Genomic DNA, 5,851 nt, shown 5'->3' with positions numbered 1-5,851 from the left:
AGTGTTGGTGTGTGGCCGGCCCCGCCCTGTGGAACCACGGAGCAGCTCTCTTGTGCCAGACTGCCCACTACTCCCAGAAGAAGCTCACCTCTGTCCCAATTGTTTACACACAAGAGGACATGTTTATCCAGAGGATTACCTGTGACAATGATATCACAAATATCATGAAGGAGAGGGTTGACTTTTTCTTTTTTTATGTCTTTCTCAGCATATATTTGTCTAATTAGTTTTCCACTATAAGGCAAACAGATCCTCCGCACACTGACGCAGACTTTTACTTAATCACTTTATTTCACTGGACTGTCTGTGTCAGTGTGCGGGGGATCTGTTTGTCTTAGTGTGTCGCACGTTCCTGCTGCCTTCCAGCACCTGACTACCTGTGGCTGTGTGAGATTTCATTGATTGTAGTTTTCCACTATGTTGACTGAATGAAATGTCATAAACCTCCAACTTACTGAATGAAATGTCATAAACCTCCAACTATGATTTGAATTAAAAACATACTGATTGAATTACAAATGGCTGGTGTTGATTAGTTGTCTATCAAATATACAAATATGTTAGGGCTGCACAATTAATCGAAATTTAATCGTGATCACGATTTTGGCTGCCACGATTAAATGAGCCTGATCGTCGGCGATATTTACATTAAAAATGCGGACTTTGCTGCATATCTAATCAAGCACTTTCTAAGCCAGTAGTCAGCCAACCACCAGGGGGCGAACGCATGGTTAGGGCTTCATTAAGCTGCCTAAATAACAAGCGAGCGCACTCTGCAGCAGCAGCCTCAAGTTACTCAGTGGACTGATGAGAGCGAGTCATGTCGGGAGAAGAAGGTAGGCTACGGCAGTTCCTGCAACAAGTTCCCTGTCAGAGAGGCTCCTCAGGGCCTGCTCACATAGGGCCATTTGCTGCGTATCGTACTAAAACAAAAAAGCCCCTCTCCCCAGTCCCTGGCTGGCCTGCACTCACATTACCTAAAGCCCAAACGTGCCCAAGTGCGATTGCCCCTGGTATACACATCATCACGTTCAAATACGACAACAGGCATGTTCCGACGTCATCATGAATCAATATAGTGCAAATACATTCATTATGTCTTCTTTTAACTAAAAGACGTTTTTGTTTCTTTTAATCAGACACGGGATGTTTATTTACCTTGACAGTTTCGAAGGTAACTTCCTCCTTCAGAAAGGTCCAACTGACAGCCGGAGCGGCATGTCAGCTGGCTGCCGCGCACACCGGCCGGCCCACCTAATGCCGGCGGGCATTAGGTGGGCCGGCCGTTCGTTAGGTGGGCGGGCCGGCCATTCGCCGGTAATCGCTGTGCACATTAAACGATTTTGCGGAGGCAGGAGGAAAGTTGCATGATTTACATCGTATCCACGTTCGCGCGCTGCGTGCGTGACCGTGCATGTGCTCGTGCATGAACACCCGTATCGTGCTGGAGCACACCACACCCCCTCCAACCGTGCCAGAGCGAGGGAAGTGTACTGTATTCAAGCACGGAACGGAGCGATCACACTAGTCAAACAATTTTATTTATTTATTTATTATTAAGCATTTATTCTTATTTAAAGTTTCATTTTGCATTGAAAACTGTTCATATATTGTTTGTTTAAAAGTAGTGCAATAAAAATACACATGCTTTTCCCTAACATGGTGAATAATCGTGATGAATAGCCTAATCGTGATTACAATATTGATCAAAATAATCGTGATTATCATTTTGGCCATAATCGTGCAGCCCTAAAATATGTGCATATTTTAAAATGAAGTAATGAGAAAATATGACAGGCCTTGATACCAAAGTGTTTATGTCAAAGTACCAAAATGTTAACACAAAAAGCAGTAAAGTTGAAGTTACATTAAGTAAAACATACACATCAGTTGAAAAAGAAACAAGTATTTCAACAAATAGTAGTTAATTCAAAGTTAACAATGAAATATCCTTAATAGGTGAACATACAGATGACAGTGAAAGAAAGTGATGTCATGTGATTGCATTGAAACTATTCTCCAAACGCACACAAATTATGGTTGTTGTCCATCCACAGACTTCTATGTTCTAGTACAAAGCTAGACAAATTAATATGGTACACTTCCAGCATGTAGTAGTCTGGCATAAAGACACACAACAGTGTTCAGCAGTTGTACCAGATGTTCGCTGATATTTGAACTTTTTCATCTTCTCTGTGGTAAGGATAGAGTTGACTAGCTTTGCACTTAACAATATGAAGGATGCAATGGTTACTCCTGTGAAAAAAGGGCAAAACAACGCAAAGGTCAGAAATTTGAGCATTGAGGTCAGAAAGGTCAGACACTGAGGTTTTCATCACCATGTAAATATACTGTAGGTCATTACAGCTAGTTGCAATCAGACTGGGAAATGTGTCTGCTTTTAAATCCTCATAAAACCAAAGAGACATTGTGATTCAAGTTTGACAGCATTTAGGTGACACAGTAAGTAACAATACAAACTTTATGCCTTAACCGGATCTGGGTTAATACCTTGCAGTGAGATAAGATAATTATTTAGTATTATGTAAACACACTATACACACCTACACACAAATACGACTGTCTAGTCAAGTTTAACAAGTTACCATGGTTCTTGGCTTGTGCCACCTCTGTTCTGACTGTGCAGCTGTGCACTGGTGGGACAGAGGTGAGCTTCTTCTGGGAGTAGTGGGCAGTCTGGTACAAGAGAGCTGCTCCGTGGTTCCACAGGGCGGGGCCGGCCACACACGCCTTGTTTGAAACTGTGATCAACATGTACATATGGGTTAAATACGTTCTATCAAAAAGACACCGGACAAACTACAACAGTAACATCATTAGTGCAGCTGATGCCGCTGAAGGTTAACGTTGTTAGCCACTCGCTAACATGTCCGCTAGTCTAGTCTGAGGCTAACGTAAAACACTTAACTTACCGTCATAGTTATGGAAGTAATTTGACACGTAGAGTGTAAATCCTTTGTCCTTTCCCTTGTTGGCTGTGGCGGAATTAGCCTGAATGATTCGGTTAACGTCTGTCACAGTAATTTTAGGGAGATCAAGGAGGGAGCGGGTGAAAAAGGCAGCTGCTGCTGTTGCGGTGCCGCAAACCAGAGGTTTATGTGGTGGCTGACGCCGTGGAGCGGAAGGACGTGTCATATAGGCATGCGCGCGCATCCAACGCTTTCTCGTGCGCACGAGAAACTTTCTCGTGCGCACGAGAAACATATCTAAAAAAAAAAAAAAAAAAATCTCCATGTGTTTTCTCGTGCGCACGAAAAACATATCTAAAAAAAAAAAAAAAAAATCTCCATGTGTTTTCTCGTGCGCACGAGAAACATATCTAAAAAAAAAAAAAAAAAAATCTCCATGTGTTTTCTCGTGCGCACGAGAAAGTTTCTCGTGCGCACGAGAAACATATCTAAAAAAATTTTTTCCCCATGTCCCTTTAGGGGTTCCATATGATGGCCTGTAAATGATTATAAAAATAGAACTGCATCCGTGGTTAAAGCAAAAATAAACCAAAATTTGCATGTAATAACAACAACAACAACAAGAACAGTAATAATAATAAAAAAAAAAGCCAACATGATGCAGGTCAAAGACTAAAAAGTCTATTGACTAAAACTAGACTAAAATAGGCTACTTTGGATTTTCTTCGATTAAAACTAACACAAGACTAAGACTAAAACTAAATTGAAAATAGCGGATGCCTGGCCTGATGCCGGCTGGTGCCACGGTATGTGTACGGTAGTCAAGAAAACTGGCAATTTAGTTAGTAAAGTAATAACCCAAGTCTGGGGAAAAAGAGGAAAGGTGAGGGAAAAAAGAAAGGGAAAGGGACAAAGAAAAAAAAGGAAGGAAGATGTGGTCCCGCAGTGCCCCCCCGCCCCACAGACCGCATCCGAGTGGCACCGCAATAAACCCCCCCCACCTCCCCACCCCACCCCACCCTTCCCACCACCGCCCTTGTCTGATATCTGACTGACACGTGGCCTGAAAAAGTGTCCCAGTCCAGCCCTGCTGCTTAGGCACCCAAATCACATGACAGGACACTGAAGGATATTTGCTCATTTTGCGTGTTGAACTGAAAAGTGTGTTTGTGTGTGCAGTTTGCTCAGAGGGAGCTGAAAGAGGCTCGGAGGCTCCGGGCAGCTTGACAAAGTCCGGACGGAGCTTCAGTGAGAGCCGAGCAGAGAGCACGACGCTCTGCTGCAAACGCCTCCACGCCTGCAGCCGGGAGCTCACTGACTGACTGCTGGTGCGATTCCTTTGCTCAAAGGCAAAGGTTTGTCTGCTGTCAGCCTCCCAGCTGTTCTCCCAGCTGAGCAGCTGTGTGCGGCTTTTAGAGCCGCTGCAGGCGGCGACTAATACGGAGGGAGGCGGCGATAATCAGAGGGAAAACGCATTTACATATCCTACTATAAATAATATTTGATATCTGATAAATACTAACACTACTACCATATAATAACTATTTAATAATATATAGATACTATTTAAATATATGTAGCCTATGTAATATAAGCATGAAAATCTCACAGTATTGTCATTGTTAAGTAATACAAATTATATATATATATATATATATATATACTCATCAATAAAGCCAATGAAAGTCTTTTTTTTATCCATTAACAGGTACAGTATGCTTACATGATGCAGGAAGGGCTCTGTCCGGTTCTTAATGCGCTGAAAATTCACATTTCAGATGAGCAGCTGGCCCAAAGAAGAATCAGCTGATCGGTAAAGAGAAGCTTCTCCTCACTTTGGCTGTGTGTCCTGTCAGCTGTGCTCAGCGTGAGGCCTGGACCGTCTGCAGGCTGCCTCCCTGCCTCCCTGACAGCACCTCCTATTTATACAGCACACATCCTCCCACACCCCCCCACCCACACCCATTCTGAAAACCACGTGATTTCAAGGAAAGTGGGGCTGCAGTTTGTCTGCAGAAAAAAACAGAAACACCAAATGAAAACTGAAATTAAACACATTCCAAATGTTGTGAAGTAAACTGCTAAATACTGCCAGTGAAAGCCACGCTGACAGATGAAGGGCTGAGAAATGTCTGAAAATCACCAGTTTCATGTGACTCTTCTAAAGAGATTTGCATGAGCTCAACATTTATCTGCTCCTTGATTTGATTTCAGAGGAGCGGCTGGGACACTCCACCGTGGTGAAGCAGCTCCAGCAGAATGAATAACTTGAACTTGATGAGTGAGCCCCAAACTGAAAGGAGCCATGCGACTGAATTTGTGTGTGTGTGTGTGTGTGTGTGTGTGTGTGTGTGAGAGAGAGAGAGAGAGAGAGAGAGAGACAGACAGAGAGAGAGAGAGAGAGAGAGAGAGGGGATGAGGTGTGATGGAGGACAGTAGCAGTAACTGTCCTTGTTGGAAGAAAATCAGACGGCACAAGTCTCTTTCAGACAACAGCAGCTTCTCTTTGCAGATTTTTTTGGTTTGTGTTTGGTTGTTTTTTCTCCCTGAGCAGAAAGAGGAAGTGTTTCCTGTGAAGGCAGAGCTGAGGTGGGTCTGCAGCTGCAACACCCCCACCACAGGACACGAACCACCAACCGACACAGTTTCCACTACACTTTCTCTCTCTCTCTCTCTCTCTCTCTCTCTCTCTCTCTCTCTCTCTCTCTCTCACTCTCTCTCTCTCTCTCTCTCTCTCTCTCTCTCACACACACACACACACACACACACACACACACACTGCTGTGTGTGTGTGTGTGTGTGTGTGTGTGTGTGTGTGTGTGTGTGTGTGTGCGTGTGTGTGTGTGTGTGTGTGTGTGTGAGGAAGCTGCAGTCATATCAGGACAAACACACGTCTTCGCGCTTGTTTCGATGATTCATCC

At 43.8% G+C, this 5,851-nt stretch overlaps 1 long non-coding RNA gene across 1 annotated transcript; it reads right to left on the bottom strand.

Moving 5' to 3' along the window:
• Nucleotides 1-1,773: 1,773 nt before the first annotated feature.
• LOC115364904 (uncharacterized) lies at nucleotides 1,774-4,812 on the bottom strand. Its single transcript, XR_003928737.1, has 3 exons — nucleotides 4,654-4,812; nucleotides 2,607-2,762; nucleotides 1,774-2,256 (listed from the first exon to the last, which is right to left on the bottom strand). It is a non-coding gene; the product is annotated as an uncharacterized LOC115364904 (long non-coding RNA).
• Between the last annotated feature and the right edge of the window lie 1,039 nt (nucleotides 4,813-5,851).

This window comes from Myripristis murdjan, chromosome 9, assembly GCF_902150065.1.
Source record: "Myripristis murdjan chromosome 9, fMyrMur1.1, whole genome shotgun sequence".
Lineage (NCBI taxonomy): Eukaryota > Metazoa > Chordata > Actinopteri > Holocentriformes > Holocentridae > Myripristis > Myripristis murdjan.
Note: the sequence above shows the minus strand (reverse complement) of the source record. Positions and strands in the feature narration are given on the sequence as shown.